This window comes from Schistocerca cancellata, unplaced genomic scaffold (genome assembly GCF_023864275.1).
Source record: "Schistocerca cancellata isolate TAMUIC-IGC-003103 unplaced genomic scaffold, iqSchCanc2.1 HiC_scaffold_508, whole genome shotgun sequence".
NCBI lineage: Eukaryota > Metazoa > Arthropoda > Insecta > Orthoptera > Acrididae > Schistocerca > Schistocerca cancellata.
In genome coordinates this window covers 21835-42552 of record NW_026046522.1, presented here as the reverse complement: position 1 = coordinate 42552, position 20718 = coordinate 21835, and the positions used below count along the sequence as shown (strand labels likewise).

The following is a 20718-nucleotide window of genomic DNA, read 5'->3' as shown; positions in this document are numbered from 1 at the left end:
TGTCGTAATTGCTGGCTTATGGCTCCAATGGCGACTTCACCGACTTCCCACTGACGCACCGCTGACGCTAGTTTTCTGTCGTCTTAAACGATGGACACACTTGCAAGCAGCTGCGAGATCTTAAGAAAAGAAACGCTGCACCACTGCTTTTGCCGCACTCGAATGAATGGAACTGCGATTCTTAAAAAGAAATGAATGCTCGCTCTGTCCAACACTTTCAAGCACATCTGCGTACTCACGAACACGGCGACGGCGCGACAAAAGGACGGGGGCGCGTTCGTGGGCCTGCGACTGATTTCTGCAGTACTAGCGTCCGTGCGAGGTGAACCGATAGCCACAACAGACTGCGGCCGTCGCGAAACAGTATTCTTAAACATAAATTTCCGTCTTGTTGAGAATGGTGTCACTGGTTTGGATCCGCATTCACCCACGCATGTCACATGTGTGCGAAAATTTCTGCTCGTTTTTATGCAAAATCGCACGCAGCCGGTAGGATTCGAACCTACGCTCCCAGAGGGAACGGGATTTCGAGTCAGACGCCTTAACCACTCGGCCACGACTGCCAGTATCGCAAGACCCTACCGATACATGCAACTGCTACCGTTTAAAGCACTGCAGTGCCAGGAAACGGCGTAGCTGCATTCTTTTCCGTAGTGCTTACACCGCTACTAGACGTGCGGCTACCAAAGTATTAAAATTTCCGCCCGAACAGGGACTTGAACCCTGGACCCTTAGGTTAAAAGCCTAATGCTCTACCGACTGAGCTATCCGGGCTCACATTACATGAGCACCCCTCCCACTACGCATACTCACACATTGCCTCATGTCCTTTACTGTTGGGTAATCGTTGTGTGGAGCTGTTACTATTTAAACGTCGTCTGACTGCTGTCTATAAACTCATTACGCTACGCTCGTAACAGACTATCGATGAAAGCTGACACACGATGTGAAGTCAAATTGCAGCAGTTTGTACGTCTCATATGTTACAGCAGAGGAGCTACGTGTTTTGTCGACACTCACTGGACAATTGTAAAATTCACAAGCTTCTCGAATGCAGTGTTTCCCACGTATTCGCTCATTTCACGGTTCCGTTGGAGATGTTCTTCACCTCTTGACACAAAAAAGAAACGCAGTCGGTAGGACTCGAACCTACGCTCCCAGAGGGAATCTGATTTCTAGTCAGACGCCTTAACCACTCGGCCACGACTGCCGGCTGCAGATGCGTGACTCTACAAGTGCAACTGCTCGTTTACAAGCAATCTGATGGCAGAGCGCGACGTGGCCTCCCTCACTCGTTTCTGTAGTGCTTTCGTTGCCAGCACGTTAGCTGTTTAGACAGTGTATTAGTTTTCGCCTGGACGGGGGCTTGAACGGGGACCCTTTGGTTGAAGGTCTAGCGCTCTACCGACTGAGCTGTCCGGTCCCTCGGCCGAGCGTTGTAGTACATGCTGCATGGGTGTGCCAGTGATTCGCGTGTCGTAATTGCTGGCTTATGGCTCCAATGGCGACTTCACCGACTTCCCACTGACGCACCGCTGACGCTAGTTTTCTGTCGTCTTAAACGATGGACACACTTGCAAGCAGCTGCGAGATCTTAAGAAAAGAAACGCTGCACCACTGCTTTTGCCGCACTCGAATGAATGGAACTGCGATTCTTAAAAAGAAATGAATGCTCGCTCTGTCCAACACTTTCAAGCACATCTGCGTACTCACGAACACGGCGACGGCGCGACAAAAGGACGGGGGCGCGTTCGTGGGCCTGCGACTGATTTCTGCAGTACTAGCGTCCGTGCGAGGTGAACCGATAGCCACAACAGACTGCGGCCGTCGCGAAACAGTATTCTTAAACATAAATTTCCGTCTTGTTGAGAATGGTGTCACTGGTTTGGATCCGCATTCACCCACGCATGTCACATGTGTGCGAAAATTTCTGCTCGTTTTTATGCAAAATCGCACGCAGCCGGTAGGATTCGAACCTACGCTCCAGAGGGAACGGGATTTCGAGTCAGACGCCTTAACCACTCGGCCACGACTGCCAGTATCGCAAGACCCTACCGATACATGCAACTGCTACCGTTTAAAGCACTGCAGTGCCAGGAAACGGCGTAGCTGCATTCTTTTCCGTAGTGCTTACACCGCTACTAGACGTGCGGCTACCAAAGTATTAAAATTTCCGCCCGAACAGGGACTTGAACCCTGGACCCTTAGGTTAAAAGCCTAATGCTCTACCGACTGAGCTATCCGGGCTCACATTACATGAGCACCCCTCCCACTACGCATACTCACACATTGCCTCATGTCCTTTACTGTTGGGTAATCGTTGTGTGGAGCTGTTACTATTTAAACGTCGTCTGACTGCTGTCTATAAACTCATTACGCTACGCTCGTAACAGACTATCGATGAAAGCTGACACACGATGTGAAGTCAAATTGCAGCAGTTTGTACGTCTCATATGTTACAGCAGAGGAGCTACGTGTTTTGTCGACACTCACTGGACAATTGTAAAATTCACAAGCTTCTCGAATGCAGTGTTTCCCACGTATTCGCTCATTTCACGGTTCCGTTGGAGATGTTCTTCACCTCTTGACACAAAAAAGAAACGCAGTCGGTAGGACTCGAACCTACGCTCCCAGAGGGAATCTGATTTCTAGTCAGACGCCTTAACCACTCGGCCACGACTGCCGGCTGCAGATGCGTGACTCTACAAGTGCAACTGCTCGTTTACAAGCAATCTGATGGCAGAGCGCGACGTGGCCTCCCTCACTCGTTTCTGTAGTGCTTTCGTTGCCAGCACGTTAGCTGTTTAGACAGTGTATTAGTTTTCGCCTGGACGGGGGCTTGAACCGGGGACCCTTTGGTTGAAGGTCTAGCGCTCTACCGACTGAGCTGTCCGGTCCCTCGGCCGAGCGTTGTAGTACATGCCTGCATGGTGTGGCCAGTGATTCGCGTGTCGTAATTGCTGGCTTATGGCTCCAATGGCGACTTCACCGACTTCCCACTGACGCACCGCTGACGCTAGTTTTCTGTCGTCTTAAACGATGGACACACTTGCAAGCAGCTGCGAGATCTTAAGAAAAGAAACGCTGCACCACTGCTTTTGCCGCACTCGAATGAATGGAACTGCGATTCTTAAAAAGAAATGAATGCTCGCTCTGTCCAACACTTTCAAGCACATCTGCGTACTCACGAACACGGCGACGGCGCGACAAAAGGACGGGGGCGCGTTCGTGGGCCTGCGACTGATTTCTGCAGTACTAGCGTCCGTGCGAGGTGAACGATAGCCACAACAGACTGCGGCCGTCGCGAAACAGTATTCTTAAACATAAATTTCCGTCTTGTTGAGAATGGTGTCACTGGTTTGGATCCGCATTCACCCACGCATGTCACATGTGTGCGAAAATTTCTGCTCGTTTTTATGCAAAATCGCACGCAGCCGGTAGGATTCGAACCTACGCTCCCAGAGGGAACGGGATTTCGAGTCAGACGCCTTAACCACTCGGCCACGACTGCCAGTATCGCAAGACCCTACCGATACATGCAACTGCTACCGTTTAAAGCACTGCAGTGCCAGGGAAACGGCGTAGCTGCATTCTTTTCCGTAGTGCTTACACCGCTACTAGACGTGCGGCTACCAAAGTATTAAAATTTCCGCCCGAACAGGGACTTGAACCCTGGACCCTTAGGTTAAAAGCCTAATGCTCTACCGACTGAGCTATCCGGGCTCACATTACATGAGCACCCCTCCCACTACGCATACTCACACATTGCCTCATGTCCTTTACTGTTGGGTAATCGTTGTGTGGAGCTGTTACTATTTAAACGTCGTCTGACTGCTGTCTATAAACTCATTACGCTACGCTTCGTAACAGACTATCGATGAAAGCTGACACACGATGTGAAGTCAAATTGCAGCAGTTTGTACGTCTCATATGTTACAGCAGAGGAGCTACGTGTTTTGTCGACACTCACTGGACAATTGTAAAATTCACAAGCTTCTCGAATGCAGTGTTTCCCACGTATTCGCTCATTTCACGGTTCCGTTGGAGATGTTCTTCACCTCTTGACACAAAAAAGAAACGCAAGTCGGTAGGACTCGAACCTACGCTCCCAGAGGGAATCTGATTTCTAGTCAGACGCCTTAACCACTCGGCCACGACTGCCGGCTGCAGATGCGTGACTCTACAAGTGCAACTGCTCGTTTACAAGCAATCTGATGGCAGAGCGCGACATGGCCTCCCTCACTCGTTTCTGTAGTGCTTTCGTTGCCAGCACGTTAGCTGTTTAGACAGTGTATTAGTTTTCGCCTGGACGGGGGCTTGAACCGGGGACCCTTTGGTTGAAGGTCTAGCGCTCTACCGACTGAGCTGTCCGGTCCCTCGGCCGAGCGTTGTAGTACATGCTGCATGGTGTGCCAGTGATTCGCGTGTCGTAATTGCTGGCTTATGGCTCCAATGGCGACTTCACCGACTTCCCACTGACGCACCGCTGACGCTAGTTTTCTGTCGTCTTAAACGATGGACACACTTGCAAGCAGCTGCGAGATCTTAAGAAAAGAAACGCTGCACCACTGCTTTTGCCGCACTCGAATGAATGGAACTGCGATTCTTAAAAAGAAATGAATGCTCGCTCTGTCCAACACTTTCAAGCACATCTGCGTACTCACGAACACGGCGACGGCGCGACAAAAGGACGGGGGCGCGTTCGTGGGCCTGCGACTGATTTCTGCAGTACTAGCGTCCGTGCGAGGTGAACCGATAGCCACAACAGACTGCGGCCGTCGCGAAACAGTATTCTTAAACATAAATTTCCGTCTTGTTGAGAATGGTGTCACTGGTTTGGATCCGCATTCACCCACGCATGTCACATGTGTGCGAAAATTTCTGCTCGTTTTTATGCAAAATCGCACGCAGCCGGTAGGATTCGAACCTACGCTCCCAGAGGGAACGGGATTTCGAGTCAGACGCCTTAACCACTCGGCCACGACTGCCAGTATCGCAAGACCCTACCGATACATGCAACTGCTACCGTTTAAAGCACTGCAGTGCCAGGAAACGGCGTAGCTGCATTCTTTTCCGTAGTGCTTACACCGCTACTAGACGTGCGGCTACCAAAGTATTAAAATTTCCGCCCGAACAGGGACTTGAACCCTGGACCCTTAGGTTAAAAGCCTAATGCTCTACCGACTGAGCTATCCGGGCTCACATTACATGAGCACCCCTCCCACTACGCATACTCACACATTGCCTCATGTCCTTTACTGTTGGGTAATCGTTGTGTGGAGCTGTTACTATTTAAACGTCGTCTGACTGCTGTCTATAAACTCATTACGCTACGCTCGTAACAGACTATCGATGAAAGCTGACACACGATGTGAAGTCAAATTGCAGCAGTTTGTACGTCTCATATGTTACAGCAGAGGAGCTACGTGTTTTGTCGACACTCACTGGACAATTGTAAAATTCACAAGCTTCTCGAATGCAGTGTTTCCCACGTATTCGCTCATTTCACGGTTCCGTTGGAGATGTTCTTCACCTCTTGACACAAAAAAGAAACGCAGTCGGTAGGACTCGAACCTACGCTCCCAGAGGGAATCTGATTTCTAGTCAGACGCCTTAACCACTCGGCCACGACTGCCGGCTGCAGATGCGTGACTCTACAAGTGCAACTGCTCGTTTACAAGCAATCTGATGGCAGAGCGCGACATGGCCTCCCTCACTCGTTTCTGTAGTGCTTTCGTTGCCAGCACGTTAGCTGTTTAGACAGTGTATTAGTTTTCGCCTGGACGGGGGCTTGAACCGGGGACCCTTTGGTTGAAGGTCTAGCGCTCTACCGACTGAGCTGTCCGGTCCCTCGGCCGAGCGTTGTAGTACATGCTGCATGGTGTGCCAGTGATTCGCGTGTCGTAATTGCTGGCTTATGGCTCCAATGGCGACTTCACCGACTTCCCACTGACGCACCGCTGACGCTAGTTTTCTGTCGTCTTAAACGATGGACACACTTGCAAGCAGCTGCGAGATCTTAAGAAAAGAAACGCTGCACCACTGCTTTTGCCGCACTCGAATGAATGGAACTGCGATTCTTAAAAAGAAATGAATGCTCGCTCTGTCCAACACTTTCAAGCACATCTGCGTACTCACGAACACGGCGACGGCGCGACAAAAGGACGGGGGCGCGTTCGTGGGCCTGCGACTGATTTCTGCAGTACTAGCGTCCGTGCGAGGTGAACCGATAGCCACAACAGACTGCGGCCGTCGCGAAACAGTATTCTTAAACATAAATTTCCGTCTTGTTGAGAATGGTGTCACTGGTTTGGATCCGCATTCACCCACGCATGTCACATGTGTGCGAAAATTTCTGCTCGTTTTTATGCAAAATCGCACGCAGCCGGTAGGATTCGAACCTACGCTCCCAGAGGGAACGGGATTTCGAGTCAGACGCCTTAACCACTCGGCCACGACTGCCAGTATCGCAAGACCCTACCGATACATGCAACTGCTACCGTTTAAAGCACTGCAGTGCCAGGAAACGGCGTAGCTGCATTCTTTTCCGTAGTGCTTACACCGCTACTAGACGTGCGGCTACCAAAGTATTAAAATTTCCGCCCGAACAGGGACTTGAACCCTGGACCCTTAGGTTAAAAGCCTAATGCTCTACCGACTGAGCTATCCGGGCTCACATTACATGAGCACCCCTCCCACTACGCATACTCACACATTGCCTCATGTCCTTTACTGTTGGGTAATCGTTGTGTGGAGCTGTTACTATTTAAACGTCGTCTGACTGCTGTCTATAAACTCATTACGCTACGCTCGTAACAGACTATCGATGAAAGCTGACACACGATGTGAAGTCAAATTGCAGCAGTTTGTACGTCTCATATGTTACAGCAGAGGAGCTACGTGTTTTGTCGACACTCACTGGACAATTGTAAAATTCACAAGCTTCTCGAATGCAGTGTTTCCCACGTATTCGCTCATTTCACGGTTCCGTTGGAGATGTTCTTCACCTCTTGACACAAAAAAGAAACGCAGTCGGTAGGACTCGAACCTACGCTCCCAGAGGGAATCTGATTTCTAGTCAGACGCCTTAACCACTCGGCCACGACTGCCGGCTGCAGATGCGTGACTCTACAAGTGCAACTGCTCGTTTACAAGCAATCTGATGGCAGAGCGCGACATGGCCTCCCTCACTCGTTTCTGTAGTGCTTTCGTTGCCAGCACGTTAGCTGTTTAGACAGTGTATTAGTTTTCGCCTGGACGGGGGCTTGAACCGGGGACCCTTTGGTTGAAGGTCTAGCGCTCTACCGACTGAGCTGTCCGGTCCCTCGGCCGAGCGTTGTAGTACATGCTGCATGGTGTGCCAGTGATTCGCGTGTCGTAATTGCTGGCTTATGGCTCCAATGGCGACTTCACCGACTTCCCACTGACGCACCGCTGACGCTAGTTTTCTGTCGTCTTAAACGATGGACACACTTGCAAGCAGCTGCGAGATCTTAAGAAAAGAAACGCTGCACCACTGCTTTTGCCGCACTCGAATGAATGGAACTGCGATTCTTAAAAAGAAATGAATGCTCGCTCTGTCCAACACTTTCAAGCACATCTGCGTACTCACGAACACGGCGACGGCGCGACAAAAGGACGGGGGCGCGTTCGTGGGCCTGCGACTGATTTCTGCAGTACTAGCGTCCGTGCGAGGTGAACCGATAGCCACAACAGACTGCGGCCGTCGCGAAACAGTATTCTTAAACATAAATTTCCGTCTTGTTGAGAATGGTGTCACTGGTTTGGATCCGCATTCACCCACGCATGTCACATGTGTGCGAAAATTTCTGCTCGTTTTTATGCAAAATCGCACGCAGCCGGTAGGATTCGAACCTACGCTCCCAGAGGGAACGGGATTTCGAGTCAGACGCCTTAACCACTCGGCCACGACTGCCAGTATCGCAAGACCCTACCGATACATGCAACTGCTACCGTTTAAAGCACTGCAGTGCCAGGAAACGGCGTAGCTGCATTCTTTTCCGTAGTGCTTACACCGCTACTAGACGTGCGGCTACCAAAGTATTAAAATTTCCGCCCGAACAGGGACTTGAACCCTGGACCCTTAGGTTAAAAGCCTAATGCTCTACCGACTGAGCTATCCGGGCTCACATTACATGAGCACCCCTCCCACTACGCATACTCACACATTGCCTCATGTCCTTTACTGTTGGGTAATCGTTGTGTGGAGCTGTTACTATTTAAACGTCGTCTGACTGCTGTCTATAAACTCATTACGCTACGCTCGTAACAGACTATCGATGAAAGCTGACACACGATGTGAAGTCAAATTGCAGCAGTTTGTACGTCTCATATGTTACAGCAGAGGAGCTACGTGTTTTGTCGACACTCACTGGACAATTGTAAAATTCACAAGCTTCTCGAATGCAGTGTTTCCCACGTATTCGCTCATTTCACGGTTCCGTTGGAGATGTTCTTCACCTCTTGACACAAAAAAGAAACGCAGTCGGTAGGACTCGAACCTACGCTCCCAGAGGGAATCTGATTTCTAGTCAGACGCCTTAACCACTCGGCCACGACTGCCGGCTGCAGATGCGTGACTCTACAAGTGCAACTGCTCGTTTACAAGCAATCTGATGGCAGAGCGCGACATGGCCTCCCTCACTCGTTTCTGTAGTGCTTTCGTTGCCAGCACGTTAGCTGTTTAGACAGTGTATTAGTTTTCGCCTGGACGGGGGCTTGAACCGGGGACCCTTTGGTTGAAGGTCTAGCGCTCTACCGACTGAGCTGTCCGGTCCCTCGGCCGAGCGTTGTAGTACATGCTGCATGGTGTGCCAGTGATTCGCGTGTCGTAATTGCTGGCTTATGGCTCCAATGGCGACTTCACCGACTTCCCACTGACGCACCGCTGACGCTAGTTTTCTGTCGTCTTAAACGATGGACACACTTGCAAGCAGCTGCGAGATCTTAAGAAAAGAAACGCTGCACCACTGCTTTTGCCGCACTCGAATGAATGGAACTGCGATTCTTAAAAAGAAATGAATGCTCGCTCTGTCCAACACTTTCAAGCACATCTGCGTACTCACGAACACGGCGACGGCGCGACAAAAGGACGGGGGCGCGTTCGTGGGCCTGCGACTGATTTCTGCAGTACTAGCGTCCGTGCGAGGTGAACCGATAGCCACAACAGACTGCGGCCGTCGCGAAACAGTATTCTTAAACATAAATTTCCGTCTTGTTGAGAATGGTGTCACTGGTTTGGATCCGCATTCACCCACGCATGTCACATGTGTGCGAAAATTTCTGCTCGTTTTTATGCAAAATCGCACGCAGCCGGTAGGATTCGAACCTACGCTCCCAGAGGGAACGGGATTTCGAGTCAGACGCCTTAACCACTCGGCCACGACTGCCAGTATCGCAAGACCCTACCGATACATGCAACTGCTACCGTTTAAAGCACTGCAGTGCCAGGAAACGGCGTAGCTGCATTCTTTTCCGTAGTGCTTACACCGCTACTAGACGTGCGGCTACCAAAGTATTAAAATTTCCGCCCGAACAGGGACTTGAACCCTGGACCCTTAGGTTAAAAGCCTAATGCTCTACCGACTGAGCTATCCGGGCTCACATTACATGAGCACCCCTCCCACTACGCATACTCACACATTGCCTCATGTCCTTTACTGTTGGGTAATCGTTGTGTGGAGCTGTTACTATTTAAACGTCGTCTGACTGCTGTCTATAAACTCATTACGCTACGCTCGTAACAGACTATCGATGAAAGCTGACACACGATGTGAAGTCAAATTGCAGCAGTTTGTACGTCTCATATGTTACAGCAGAGGAGCTACGTGTTTTGTCGACACTCACTGGACAATTGTAAAATTCACAAGCTTCTCGAATGCAGTGTTTCCCACGTATTCGCTCATTTCACGGTTCCGTTGGAGATGTTCTTCACCTCTTGACACAAAAAAGAAACGCAGTCGGTAGGACTCGAACCTACGCTCCCAGAGGGAATCTGATTTCTAGTCAGACGCCTTAACCACTCGGCCACGACTGCCGGCTGCAGATGCGTGACTCTACAAGTGCAACTGCTCGTTTACAAGCAATCTGATGGCAGAGCGCGACATGGCCTCCCTCACTCGTTTCTGTAGTGCTTTCGTTGCCAGCACGTTAGCTGTTTAGACAGTGTATTAGTTTTCGCCTGGACGGGGGCTTGAACCGGGGACCCTTTGGTTGAAGGTCTAGCGCTCTACCGACTGAGCTGTCCGGTCCCTCGGCCGAGCGTTGTAGTACATGCTGCATGGTGTGCCAGTGATTCGCGTGTCGTAATTGCTGGCTTATGGCTCCAATGGCGACTTCACCGACTTCCCACTGACGCACCGCTGACGCTAGTTTTCTGTCGTCTTAAACGATGGACACACTTGCAAGCAGCTGCGAGATCTTAAGAAAAGAAACGCTGCACCACTGCTTTTGCCGCACTCGAATGAATGGAACTGCGATTCTTAAAAAGAAATGAATGCTCGCTCTGTCCAACACTTTCAAGCACATCTGCGTACTCACGAACACGGCGACGGCGCGACAAAAGGACGGGGGCGCGTTCGTGGGCCTGCGACTGATTTCTGCAGTACTAGCGTCCGTGCGAGGTGAACCGATAGCCACAACAGACTGCGGCCGTCGCGAAACAGTATTCTTAAACATAAATTTCCGTCTTGTTGAGAATGGTGTCACTGGTTTGGATCCGCATTCACCCACGCATGTCACATGTGTGCGAAAATTTCTGCTCGTTTTTATGCAAAATCGCACGCAGCCGGTAGGATTCGAACCTACGCTCCCAGAGGGAACGGGATTTCGAGTCAGACGCCTTAACCACTCGGCCACGACTGCCAGTATCGCAAGACCCTACCGATACATGCAACTGCTACCGTTTAAAGCACTGCAGTGCCAGGAAACGGCGTAGCTGCATTCTTTTCCGTAGTGCTTACACCGCTACTAGACGTGCGGCTACCAAAGTATTAAAATTTCCGCCCGAACAGGGACTTGAACCCTGGACCCTTAGGTTAAAAGCCTAATGCTCTACCGACTGAGCTATCCGGGCTCACATTACATGAGCACCCCTCCCACTACGCATACTCACACATTGCCTCATGTCCTTTACTGTTGGGTAATCGTTGTGTGGAGCTGTTACTATTTAAACGTCGTCTGACTGCTGTCTATAAACTCATTACGCTACGCTCGTAACAGACTATCGATGAAAGCTGACACACGATGTGAAGTCAAATTGCAGCAGTTTGTACGTCTCATATGTTACAGCAGAGGAGCTACGTGTTTTGTCGACACTCACTGGACAATTGTAAAATTCACAAGCTTCTCGAATGCAGTGTTTCCCACGTATTCGCTCATTTCACGGTTCCGTTGGAGATGTTCTTCACCTCTTGACACAAAAAAGAAACGCAGTCGGTAGGACTCGAACCTACGCTCCCAGAGGGAATCTGATTTCTAGTCAGACGCCTTAACCACTCGGCCACGACTGCCGGCTGCAGATGCGTGACTCTACAAGTGCAACTGCTCGTTTACAAGCAATCTGATGGCAGAGCGCGACATGGCCTCCCTCACTCGTTTCTGTAGTGCTTTCGTTGCCAGCACGTTAGCTGTTTAGACAGTGTATTAGTTTTCGCCTGGACGGGGGCTTGAACCGGGGACCCTTTGGTTGAAGGTCTAGCGCTCTACCGACTGAGCTGTCCGGTCCCTCGGCCGAGCGTTGTAGTACATGCTGCATGGTGTGCCAGTGATTCGCGTGTCGTAATTGCTGGCTTATGGCTCCAATGGCGACTTCACCGACTTCCCACTGACGCACCGCTGACGCTAGTTTTCTGTCGTCTTAAACGATGGACACACTTGCAAGCAGCTGCGAGATCTTAAGAAAAGAAACGCTGCACCACTGCTTTTGCCGCACTCGAATGAATGGAACTGCGATTCTTAAAAAGAAATGAATGCTCGCTCTGTCCAACACTTTCAAGCACATCTGCGTACTCACGAACACGGCGACGGCGCGACAAAAGGACGGGGGCGCGTTCGTGGGCCTGCGACTGATTTCTGCAGTACTAGCGTCCGTGCGAGGTGAACCGATAGCCACAACAGACTGCGGCCGTCGCGAAACAGTATTCTTAAACATAAATTTCCGTCTTGTTGAGAATGGTGTCACTGGTTTGGATCCGCATTCACCCACGCATGTCACATGTGTGCGAAAATTTCTGCTCGTTTTTATGCAAAATCGCACGCAGCCGGTAGGATTCGAACCTACGCTCCCAGAGGGAACGGGATTTCGAGTCAGACGCCTTAACCACTCGGCCACGACTGCCAGTATCGCAAGACCCTACCGATACATGCAACTGCTACCGTTTAAAGCACTGCAGTGCCAGGAAACGGCGTAGCTGCATTCTTTTCCGTAGTGCTTACACCGCTACTAGACGTGCGGCTACCAAAGTATTAAAATTTCCGCCCGAACAGGGACTTGAACCCTGGACCCTTAGGTTAAAAGCCTAATGCTCTACCGACTGAGCTATCCGGGCTCACATTACATGAGCACCCCTCCCACTACGCATACTCACACATTGCCTCATGTCCTTTACTGTTGGGTAATCGTTGTGTGGAGCTGTTACTATTTAAACGTCGTCTGACTGCTGTCTATAAACTCATTACGCTACGCTCGTAACAGACTATCGATGAAAGCTGACACACGATGTGAAGTCAAATTGCAGCAGTTTGTACGTCTCATATGTTACAGCAGAGGAGCTACGTGTTTTGTCGACACTCACTGGACAATTGTAAAATTCACAAGCTTCTCGAATGCAGTGTTTCCCACGTATTCGCTCATTTCACGGTTCCGTTGGAGATGTTCTTCACCTCTTGACACAAAAAAGAAACGCAGTCGGTAGGACTCGAACCTACGCTCCCAGAGGGAATCTGATTTCTAGTCAGACGCCTTAACCACTCGGCCACGACTGCCGGCTGCAGATGCGTGACTCTACAAGTGCAACTGCTCGTTTACAAGCAATCTGATGGCAGAGCGCGACATGGCCTCCCTCACTCGTTTCTGTAGTGCTTTCGTTGCCAGCACGTTAGCTGTTTAGACAGTGTATTAGTTTTCGCCTGGACGGGGGCTTGAACCGGGGACCCTTTGGTTGAAGGTCTAGCGCTCTACCGACTGAGCTGTCCGGTCCCTCGGCCGAGCGTTGTAGTACATGCTGCATGGTGTGCCAGTGATTCGCGTGTCGTAATTGCTGGCTTATGGCTCCAATGGCGACTTCACCGACTTCCCACTGACGCACCGCTGACGCTAGTTTTCTGTCGTCTTAAACGATGGACACACTTGCAAGCAGCTGCGAGATCTTAAGAAAAGAAACGCTGCACCACTGCTTTTGCCGCACTCGAATGAATGGAACTGCGATTCTTAAAAAGAAATGAATGCTCGCTCTGTCCAACACTTTCAAGCACATCTGCGTACTCACGAACACGGCGACGGCGCGACAAAAGGACGGGGGCGCGTTCGTGGGCCTGCGACTGATTTCTGCAGTACTAGCGTCCGTGCGAGGTGAACCGATAGCCACAACAGACTGCGGCCGTCGCGAAACAGTATTCTTAAACATAAATTTCCGTCTTGTTGAGAATGGTGTCACTGGTTTGGATCCGCATTCACCCACGCATGTCACATGTGTGCGAAAATTTCTGCTCGTTTTTATGCAAAATCGCACGCAGCCGGTAGGATTCGAACCTACGCTCCCAGAGGGAACGGGATTTCGAGTCAGACGCCTTAACCACTCGGCCACGACTGCCAGTATCGCAAGACCCTACCGATACATGCAACTGCTACCGTTTAAAGCACTGCAGTGCCAGGAAACGGCGTAGCTGCATTCTTTTCCGTAGTGCTTACACCGCTACTAGACGTGCGGCTACCAAAGTATTAAAATTTCCGCCCGAACAGGGACTTGAACCCTGGACCCTTAGGTTAAAAGCCTAATGCTCTACCGACTGAGCTATCCGGGCTCACATTACATGAGCACCCCTCCCACTACGCATACTCACACATTGCCTCATGTCCTTTACTGTTGGGTAATCGTTGTGTGGAGCTGTTACTATTTAAACGTCGTCTGACTGCTGTCTATAAACTCATTACGCTACGCTCGTAACAGACTATCGATGAAAGCTGACACACGATGTGAAGTCAAATTGCAGCAGTTTGTACGTCTCATATGTTACAGCAGAGGAGCTACGTGTTTTGTCGACACTCACTGGACAATTGTAAAATTCACAAGCTTCTCGAATGCAGTGTTTCCCACGTATTCGCTCATTTCACGGTTCCGTTGGAGATGTTCTTCACCTCTTGACACAAAAAAGAAACGCAGTCGGTAGGACTCGAACCTACGCTCCCAGAGGGAATCTGATTTCTAGTCAGACGCCTTAACCACTCGGCCACGACTGCCGGCTGCAGATGCGTGACTCTACAAGTGCAACTGCTCGTTTACAAGCAATCTGATGGCAGAGCGCGACATGGCCTCCCTCACTCGTTTCTGTAGTGCTTTCGTTGCCAGCACGTTAGCTGTTTAGACAGTGTATTAGTTTTCGCCTGGACGGGGGCTTGAACCGGGGACCCTTTGGTTGAAGGTCTAGCGCTCTACCGACTGAGCTGTCCGGTCCCTCGGCCGAGCGTTGTAGTACATGCTGCATGGTGTGCCAGTGATTCGCGTGTCGTAATTGCTGGCTTATGGCTCCAATGGCGACTTCACCGACTTCCCACTGACGCACCGCTGACGCTAGTTTTCTGTCGTCTTAAACGATGGACACACTTGCAAGCAGCTGCGAGATCTTAAGAAAAGAAACGCTGCACCACTGCTTTTGCCGCACTCGAATGAATGGAACTGCGATTCTTAAAAAGAAATGAATGCTCGCTCTGTCCAACACTTTCAAGCACATCTGCGTACTCACGAACACGGCGACGGCGCGACAAAAGGACGGGGGCGCGTTCGTGGGCCTGCGACTGATTTCTGCAGTACTAGCGTCCGTGCGAGGTGAACCGATAGCCACAACAGACTGCGGCCGTCGCGAAACAGTATTCTTAAACATAAATTTCCGTCTTGTTGAGAATGGTGTCACTGGTTTGGATCCGCATTCACCCACGCATGTCACATGTGTGCGAAAATTTCTGCTCGTTTTTATGCAAAATCGCACGCAGCCGGTAGGATTCGAACCTACGCTCCCAGAGGGAACGGGATTTCGAGTCAGACGCCTTAACCACTCGGCCACGACTGCCAGTATCGCAAGACCCTACCGATACATGCAACTGCTACCGTTTAAAGCACTGCAGTGCCAGGAAACGGCGTAGCTGCATTCTTTTCCGTAGTGCTTACACCGCTACTAGACGTGCGGCTACCAAAGTATTAAAATTTCCGCCCGAACAGGGACTTGAACCCTGGACCCTTAGGTTAAAAGCCTAATGCTCTACCGACTGAGCTATCCGGGCTCACATTACATGAGCACCCCTCCCACTACGCATACTCACACATTGCCTCATGTCCTTTACTGTTGGGTAATCGTTGTGTGGAGCTGTTACTATTTAAACGTCGTCTGACTGCTGTCTATAAACTCATTACGCTACGCTCGTAACAGACTATCGATGAAAGCTGACACACGATGTGAAGTCAAATTGCAGCAGTTTGTACGTCTCATATGTTACAGCAGAGGAGCTACGTGTTTTGTCGACACTCACTGGACAATTGTAAAATTCACAAGCTTCTCGAATGCAGTGTTTCCCACGTATTCGCTCATTTCACGGTTCCGTTGGAGATGTTCTTCACCTCTTGACACAAAAAAGAAACGCAGTCGGTAGGACTCGAACCTACGCTCCCAGAGGGAATCTGATTTCTAGTCAGACGCCTTAACCACTCGGCCACGACTGCCGGCTGCAGATGCGTGACTCTACAAGTGCAACTGCTCGTTTACAAGCAATCTGATGGCAGAGCGCGACATGGCCTCCCTCACTCGTTTCTGTAGTGCTTTCGTTGCCAGCACGTTAGCTGTTTAGACAGTGTATTAGTTTTCGCCTGGACGGGGGCTTGAACCGGGGACCCTTTGGTTGAAGGTCTAGCGCTCTACCGACTGAGCTGTCCGGTCCCTCGGCCGAGCGTTGTAGTACATGCTGCATGGTGTGCCAGTGATTCGCGTGTCGTAATTGCTGGCTTATGGCTCCAATGGCGACTTCACCGACTTCCCACTGACGCACCGCTGACGCTAGTTTTCTGTCGTCTTAAACGATGGACACACTTGCAAGCAGCTGCGAGATCTTAAGAAAAGAAACGCTGCACCACTGCTTTTGCCGCACTCGAATGAATGGAACTGCGATTCTTAAAAAGAAATGAATGCTCGCTCTGTCCAACACTTTCAAGCACATCTGCGTACTCACGAACACGGCGACGGCGCGACAAAAGGACGGGGGCGCGTTCGTGGGCCTGCGACTGATTTCTGCAGTACTAGCGTCCGTGCGAGGTGAACCGATAGCCACAACAGACTGCGGCCGTCGCGAAACAGTATTCTTAAACATAAATTTCCGTCTTGTTGAGAATGGTGTCACTGGTTTGGATCCGCATTCACCCACGCATGTCACATGTGTGCGAAAATTTCTGCTCGTTTTTATGCAAAATCGCACGCAGCCGGTAGGATTCGAACCTACGCTCCCAGAGGGAACGGGATTTCGAGTCAGACGCCTTAACCACTCGGCCACGACTGCCAGCATCGCAAGACCCTACCGATACATGCAACTGCTACCGTTTAAAGCACTGCAGTGCCAGGAAACGGCGTAGCTGCATTCTTTTCCGTAGTGCTTACACCGCTACTAGACGTGCGGCTACCAAAGTATTAAAATTTCCGCCCGAACAGGGACTTGAACCCTGGACCCTTAGGTTAAAAGCCTAATGCTCTACCGACTGAGCTATCCGGGCTCACATTACATGAGCACCCCTCCCACTACGCATACTCACACATTGCCTCATGTCCTTTACTGTTGGGTAATCGTTGTGTGGAGCTGTTACTATTTAAACGTCGTCTGACTGCTGTCTATAAACTCATTACGCTACGCTCGTAACAGACTATCGATGAAAGCTGACACACGATGTGAAGTCAAATTGCAGCAGTTTGTACGTCTCATATGTTACAGCAGAGGAGCTACGTGTTTTGTCGACACTCACTGGACAATTGTAAAATTCACAAGCTTCTCGAATGCAGTGTTTCCCACGTATTCGCTCATTTCACGGTTCCGTTGGAGATGTTCTTCACCTCTTGACACAAAAAAGAAACGCAGTCGGTAGGACTCGAACCTACGCTCCCAGAGGGAATCTGATTTCTAGTCAGACGCCTTAACCACTCGGCCACGACTGCCGGCTGCAGATGCGTGACTCTACAAGTGCAACTGCTCGTTTACAAGCAATCTGATGGCAGAGCGCGACATGGCCTCCCTCACTCGTTTCTGTAGTGCTTTCGTTGCCAGCACGTTAGCTGTTTAGACAGTGTATTAGTTTTCGCCTGGACGGGGGCTTGAACCGGGGACCCTTTGGTTGAAGGTCTAGCGCTCTACCGACTGAGCTGTCCGGTCCCTCGGCCGAGCGTTGTAGTACATGCTGCATGGTGTGCCAGTGATTCGCGTGTCGTAATTGCTGGCTTATGGCTCCAATGGCGACTTCACCGACTTCCCACTGACGCACCGCTGACGCTAGTTTTCTGTCGTCTTAAACGATGGACACACTTGCAAGCAGCTGCGAGATCTTAAGAAAAGAAACGCTGCACCACTGCTTTTGCCGCACTCGAATGAATGGAACTGCGATTCTTAAAAAGAAATGAATGCTCGCTCTGTCCAACACTTTCAAGCACATCTGCGTACTCACGAACACGGCGACGGCGCGACAAAAGGACGGGGGCGCGTTCGTGGGCCTGCGACTGATTTCTGCAGTACTAGCGTCCGTGCGAGGTGAACCGATAGCCACAACAGACTGCGGCCGTCGCGAAACAGTATTCTTAAACATAAATTTCCGTCTTGTTGAGAATGGTGTCACTGGTTTGGATCCGCATTCACCCACGCATGTCACATGTGTGCGAAAATTTCTGCTCGTTTTTATGCAAAATCGCACGCAGCCGGTAGGATTCGAACCTACGCTCCCAGAGGGAACGGGATTTCGAGTCAGACGCCTTAACCACTCGGCCACGACTGCCAGTATCGCAAGACCCTACCGATACATGCAACTGCTACCGTTTAAAGCACTGCAGTGCCAGGAAACGGCGTAGCTGCATTCTTTTCCGTAGTGCTTACACCGCTACTAGACGTGCGGCTACCAAAGTATTAAAATTTCCGCCCGAACAGGGACTTGAACCCTGGACCCTTAGGTTAAAAGCCTAATGCTCTACCGACTGAGCTATCCGGGCTCACATTACATGAGCACCCCTCCCACTACGCATACTCACACATTGCCTCATGTCCTTTACTGTTGGGTAATCGTTGTGTGGAGCTGTTACTATTTAAACGTCGTCTGACTGCTGTCTATAAACTCATTACGCTACGCTCGTAACAGACTATCGATGAAAGCTGACACACGATGTGAAGTCAAATTGCAGCAGTTTGTACGTCTCATATGTTACAGCAGAGGAGCTACGTGTTTTGTCGACACTCACTGGACAATTGTAAAATTCACAAGCTTCTCGAATGCAGTGTTTCCCACGTATTCGCTCATTTCACGGTTCCGTTGGAGATGTTCTTCACCTCTTGACACAAAAAAGAAACGCAGTCGGTAGGACTCGAACCTACGCTCCCAGAGGGAATCTGATTTCTAGTCAGACGCCTTAACCACTCGGCCACGACTGCCGGCTGCAGATGCGTGACTCTACAAGTGCAACTGCTCGTTTACAAGCAATCTGATGGCAGAGCGCGACATGGCCTCCCTCACTCGTTTCTGTAGTGCTTTCGTTGCCAGCACGTTAGCTGTTTAGACAGTGTATTAGTTTTCGCCTGGACGGGGGCTTGAACCGGGGACCCTTTGGTTGAAGGTCTAGCGCTCTACCGACTGAGCTGTCCGGTCCCTCGGCCGAGCGTTGTAGTACATGCTGCATGGTGTGCCAGTGATTCGCGTGTCGTAATTGCTGGCTTATGGCTCCAATGGCGACTTCACCGACTTCCCACTGACGCACCGCTGACGCTAGTTTTCTGTCGTCTTAAACGATGGACACACTTGCAAGCAGCTGCGAGATCTTAAGAAAAGAAACGCTGCACCACTGCTTTTGCCGCACTCGAATGAATGGAACTGCGATTCTTAAAAAGAAATGAATGCTCGCTCTGTCCAACACTTTCAAGCACATCTGCGTACTCACGAACACGGCGACGGCGCGACAAAAGGACGGGGGCGCGTTCGTGGGCCTGCGACTGATTTCTGCAGTACTAGCGTCCGTGCGAGGTGAACCGATAGCCACAACAGACTGCGGCCGTCGCGAAACAGTATTCTTAAACATAAATTTCCGTCTTGTTGAGAATGGTGTCACTGGTTTGGATCCGCATTCACCCACGCATGTCACATGTGTGCGAAAATTTCTGCTCGTTTTTATGCAAAATCGCACGCAGCCGGTAGGATTCGAACCTACGCTCCCAGAGGGAACGGGATTTCGAGTCAGACGCCTTAACCACTCGGCCACGACTGCCAGTATCGCAAGACCCTACCGATACATGCAACTGCTACCGTTTAAAGCACTGCAGTGCCAGGAAACGGCGTAGCTGCATTCTTTTCCGTAGTGCTTACACCGCTACTAGACGTGCGGCTACCAAAGTATTAAAATTTCCGCCCGAACAGGGACTTGAACCCTGGACCCTTAGGTTAAAAGCCTAATGCTCTACCGACTGAGCTATCCGGGCTCACATTACATGAGCACCCCTCCCACTACGCATACTCACACATTGCCTCATGTCCTTTACTGTTGGGTAATCGTTGTGTGGAGCTGTTACTATTTAAACGTCGTCTGACTGCTGTCTATAAACTCATTACGCTACGCTCGTAACAGACTATCGATGAAAGCTGACACACGATGTGAAGTCAAATTGCAGCAGTTTGTACGTCTCATATGTTACAGCAGAGGAGCTACGTGTTTTGTCGACACTCACTGGACAATTGTAAAATTCACAAGCTTCTCGAATGCAGTGTTTCCCACGTATTCGCTCATTTCACGGTTCCGTTGGAGATGTTCTTCACCTCTTGACACAAAAAAGAAACGCAGTCGGTAGGACTCGAACCTACGCTCCCAGAGGGAATCTGATTTCTAGTCAGACGCCTTAACCACTCGGCCACGACTGCCGGCTGCAGATGCGTGACTCTACAAGTGCAACTGCTCGTTTACAAGCAATCTGATGGCAGAGCGCGACATGGCCTCCCTCACTCGTTTCTGTAGTGCTTTCGTTGCCAGCACGTTAGCTGTTTAGACAGTGTATTAGTTTTCGCCTGGACGGGGGCTTGAACCGGGGACCCTTTGGTTGAAGGTCTAGCGCTCTACCGACTGAGCTGTCCGGTCCCTCGGCCGAGCGTTGTAGTACATGCTGCATGGTGTGCCAGTGATTCGCGTGTCGTAATTGCTGGCTTATGGCTCCAATGGCGACTTCACCGACTTCCCACTGACGCACCGCTGACGCTAGTTTTCTGT

The 20718-nt window shown here is 50.6% G+C and overlaps 42 non-coding genes across 42 annotated transcripts; all 42 read right to left on the bottom strand.

The window, feature by feature from the left end:
• Positions 1-481: 481 nt before the first annotated feature.
• On the bottom strand, positions 482-563 carry Trnas-cga (transfer RNA serine (anticodon CGA)). The gene has a single exon. It is a non-coding gene; the product is annotated as a tRNA-Ser (tRNA).
• Positions 564-701: 138 nt separating this feature from the next.
• On the bottom strand, positions 702-774 carry Trnak-uuu (transfer RNA lysine (anticodon UUU)). Its single transcript has one exon. It is a non-coding gene; the product is annotated as a tRNA-Lys (tRNA).
• A 354-nt stretch (positions 775-1128) lies between these two features.
• On the bottom strand, positions 1129-1210 carry Trnas-aga (transfer RNA serine (anticodon AGA)). Its single transcript has one exon. It is a non-coding gene; the product is annotated as a tRNA-Ser (tRNA).
• Positions 1211-1955: 745 nt separating this feature from the next.
• On the bottom strand, positions 1956-2036 carry Trnas-cga (transfer RNA serine (anticodon CGA)). The gene is given in 2 exon segments: positions 1956-1989; positions 2000-2036. It is a non-coding gene; the product is annotated as a tRNA-Ser (tRNA).
• A 138-nt stretch (positions 2037-2174) lies between these two features.
• Trnak-uuu (transfer RNA lysine (anticodon UUU)) lies at positions 2175-2247 on the bottom strand. The gene has a single exon. It is a non-coding gene; the product is annotated as a tRNA-Lys (tRNA).
• A 354-nt stretch (positions 2248-2601) lies between these two features.
• Positions 2602-2683, bottom strand: Trnas-aga (transfer RNA serine (anticodon AGA)). The gene has a single exon. It is a non-coding gene; the product is annotated as a tRNA-Ser (tRNA).
• Positions 2684-3429: 746 nt separating this feature from the next.
• On the bottom strand, positions 3430-3511 carry Trnas-cga (transfer RNA serine (anticodon CGA)). The gene has a single exon. It is a non-coding gene; the product is annotated as a tRNA-Ser (tRNA).
• A 139-nt stretch (positions 3512-3650) lies between these two features.
• Trnak-uuu (transfer RNA lysine (anticodon UUU)) lies at positions 3651-3723 on the bottom strand. The gene has a single exon. It is a non-coding gene; the product is annotated as a tRNA-Lys (tRNA).
• A 355-nt stretch (positions 3724-4078) lies between these two features.
• Trnas-aga (transfer RNA serine (anticodon AGA)) lies at positions 4079-4161 on the bottom strand. The gene has a single exon. It is a non-coding gene; the product is annotated as a tRNA-Ser (tRNA).
• A 745-nt stretch (positions 4162-4906) lies between these two features.
• Positions 4907-4988, bottom strand: Trnas-cga (transfer RNA serine (anticodon CGA)). Its single transcript has one exon. It is a non-coding gene; the product is annotated as a tRNA-Ser (tRNA).
• A 138-nt stretch (positions 4989-5126) lies between these two features.
• Positions 5127-5199, bottom strand: Trnak-uuu (transfer RNA lysine (anticodon UUU)). Its single transcript has one exon. It is a non-coding gene; the product is annotated as a tRNA-Lys (tRNA).
• Positions 5200-5553: 354 nt separating this feature from the next.
• On the bottom strand, positions 5554-5635 carry Trnas-aga (transfer RNA serine (anticodon AGA)). Its single transcript has one exon. It is a non-coding gene; the product is annotated as a tRNA-Ser (tRNA).
• Positions 5636-6380: 745 nt separating this feature from the next.
• Trnas-cga (transfer RNA serine (anticodon CGA)) lies at positions 6381-6462 on the bottom strand. Its single transcript has one exon. It is a non-coding gene; the product is annotated as a tRNA-Ser (tRNA).
• Positions 6463-6600: 138 nt separating this feature from the next.
• Positions 6601-6673, bottom strand: Trnak-uuu (transfer RNA lysine (anticodon UUU)). Its single transcript has one exon. It is a non-coding gene; the product is annotated as a tRNA-Lys (tRNA).
• Positions 6674-7027: 354 nt separating this feature from the next.
• Trnas-aga (transfer RNA serine (anticodon AGA)) lies at positions 7028-7109 on the bottom strand. The gene has a single exon. It is a non-coding gene; the product is annotated as a tRNA-Ser (tRNA).
• A 745-nt stretch (positions 7110-7854) lies between these two features.
• On the bottom strand, positions 7855-7936 carry Trnas-cga (transfer RNA serine (anticodon CGA)). The gene has a single exon. It is a non-coding gene; the product is annotated as a tRNA-Ser (tRNA).
• A 138-nt stretch (positions 7937-8074) lies between these two features.
• On the bottom strand, positions 8075-8147 carry Trnak-uuu (transfer RNA lysine (anticodon UUU)). The gene has a single exon. It is a non-coding gene; the product is annotated as a tRNA-Lys (tRNA).
• Positions 8148-8501: 354 nt separating this feature from the next.
• Trnas-aga (transfer RNA serine (anticodon AGA)) lies at positions 8502-8583 on the bottom strand. The gene has a single exon. It is a non-coding gene; the product is annotated as a tRNA-Ser (tRNA).
• A 745-nt stretch (positions 8584-9328) lies between these two features.
• Positions 9329-9410, bottom strand: Trnas-cga (transfer RNA serine (anticodon CGA)). Its single transcript has one exon. It is a non-coding gene; the product is annotated as a tRNA-Ser (tRNA).
• A 138-nt stretch (positions 9411-9548) lies between these two features.
• On the bottom strand, positions 9549-9621 carry Trnak-uuu (transfer RNA lysine (anticodon UUU)). Its single transcript has one exon. It is a non-coding gene; the product is annotated as a tRNA-Lys (tRNA).
• Positions 9622-9975: 354 nt separating this feature from the next.
• Positions 9976-10057, bottom strand: Trnas-aga (transfer RNA serine (anticodon AGA)). The gene has a single exon. It is a non-coding gene; the product is annotated as a tRNA-Ser (tRNA).
• A 745-nt stretch (positions 10058-10802) lies between these two features.
• Trnas-cga (transfer RNA serine (anticodon CGA)) lies at positions 10803-10884 on the bottom strand. Its single transcript has one exon. It is a non-coding gene; the product is annotated as a tRNA-Ser (tRNA).
• A 138-nt stretch (positions 10885-11022) lies between these two features.
• Trnak-uuu (transfer RNA lysine (anticodon UUU)) lies at positions 11023-11095 on the bottom strand. Its single transcript has one exon. It is a non-coding gene; the product is annotated as a tRNA-Lys (tRNA).
• A 354-nt stretch (positions 11096-11449) lies between these two features.
• Trnas-aga (transfer RNA serine (anticodon AGA)) lies at positions 11450-11531 on the bottom strand. Its single transcript has one exon. It is a non-coding gene; the product is annotated as a tRNA-Ser (tRNA).
• Positions 11532-12276: 745 nt separating this feature from the next.
• Positions 12277-12358, bottom strand: Trnas-cga (transfer RNA serine (anticodon CGA)). The gene has a single exon. It is a non-coding gene; the product is annotated as a tRNA-Ser (tRNA).
• Positions 12359-12496: 138 nt separating this feature from the next.
• Trnak-uuu (transfer RNA lysine (anticodon UUU)) lies at positions 12497-12569 on the bottom strand. Its single transcript has one exon. It is a non-coding gene; the product is annotated as a tRNA-Lys (tRNA).
• Positions 12570-12923: 354 nt separating this feature from the next.
• Positions 12924-13005, bottom strand: Trnas-aga (transfer RNA serine (anticodon AGA)). The gene has a single exon. It is a non-coding gene; the product is annotated as a tRNA-Ser (tRNA).
• Positions 13006-13750: 745 nt separating this feature from the next.
• On the bottom strand, positions 13751-13832 carry Trnas-cga (transfer RNA serine (anticodon CGA)). The gene has a single exon. It is a non-coding gene; the product is annotated as a tRNA-Ser (tRNA).
• A 138-nt stretch (positions 13833-13970) lies between these two features.
• On the bottom strand, positions 13971-14043 carry Trnak-uuu (transfer RNA lysine (anticodon UUU)). The gene has a single exon. It is a non-coding gene; the product is annotated as a tRNA-Lys (tRNA).
• A 354-nt stretch (positions 14044-14397) lies between these two features.
• Trnas-aga (transfer RNA serine (anticodon AGA)) lies at positions 14398-14479 on the bottom strand. The gene has a single exon. It is a non-coding gene; the product is annotated as a tRNA-Ser (tRNA).
• A 745-nt stretch (positions 14480-15224) lies between these two features.
• Positions 15225-15306, bottom strand: Trnas-cga (transfer RNA serine (anticodon CGA)). Its single transcript has one exon. It is a non-coding gene; the product is annotated as a tRNA-Ser (tRNA).
• Positions 15307-15444: 138 nt separating this feature from the next.
• Positions 15445-15517, bottom strand: Trnak-uuu (transfer RNA lysine (anticodon UUU)). Its single transcript has one exon. It is a non-coding gene; the product is annotated as a tRNA-Lys (tRNA).
• A 354-nt stretch (positions 15518-15871) lies between these two features.
• Positions 15872-15953, bottom strand: Trnas-aga (transfer RNA serine (anticodon AGA)). Its single transcript has one exon. It is a non-coding gene; the product is annotated as a tRNA-Ser (tRNA).
• A 745-nt stretch (positions 15954-16698) lies between these two features.
• Positions 16699-16780, bottom strand: Trnas-cga (transfer RNA serine (anticodon CGA)). Its single transcript has one exon. It is a non-coding gene; the product is annotated as a tRNA-Ser (tRNA).
• Positions 16781-16918: 138 nt separating this feature from the next.
• Trnak-uuu (transfer RNA lysine (anticodon UUU)) lies at positions 16919-16991 on the bottom strand. Its single transcript has one exon. It is a non-coding gene; the product is annotated as a tRNA-Lys (tRNA).
• Positions 16992-17345: 354 nt separating this feature from the next.
• On the bottom strand, positions 17346-17427 carry Trnas-aga (transfer RNA serine (anticodon AGA)). Its single transcript has one exon. It is a non-coding gene; the product is annotated as a tRNA-Ser (tRNA).
• Positions 17428-18172: 745 nt separating this feature from the next.
• On the bottom strand, positions 18173-18254 carry Trnas-cga (transfer RNA serine (anticodon CGA)). Its single transcript has one exon. It is a non-coding gene; the product is annotated as a tRNA-Ser (tRNA).
• Positions 18255-18392: 138 nt separating this feature from the next.
• On the bottom strand, positions 18393-18465 carry Trnak-uuu (transfer RNA lysine (anticodon UUU)). Its single transcript has one exon. It is a non-coding gene; the product is annotated as a tRNA-Lys (tRNA).
• Positions 18466-18819: 354 nt separating this feature from the next.
• Positions 18820-18901, bottom strand: Trnas-aga (transfer RNA serine (anticodon AGA)). Its single transcript has one exon. It is a non-coding gene; the product is annotated as a tRNA-Ser (tRNA).
• A 745-nt stretch (positions 18902-19646) lies between these two features.
• On the bottom strand, positions 19647-19728 carry Trnas-cga (transfer RNA serine (anticodon CGA)). The gene has a single exon. It is a non-coding gene; the product is annotated as a tRNA-Ser (tRNA).
• A 138-nt stretch (positions 19729-19866) lies between these two features.
• Positions 19867-19939, bottom strand: Trnak-uuu (transfer RNA lysine (anticodon UUU)). The gene has a single exon. It is a non-coding gene; the product is annotated as a tRNA-Lys (tRNA).
• Positions 19940-20293: 354 nt separating this feature from the next.
• On the bottom strand, positions 20294-20375 carry Trnas-aga (transfer RNA serine (anticodon AGA)). Its single transcript has one exon. It is a non-coding gene; the product is annotated as a tRNA-Ser (tRNA).
• Between the last annotated feature and the right edge of the window lie 343 nt (positions 20376-20718).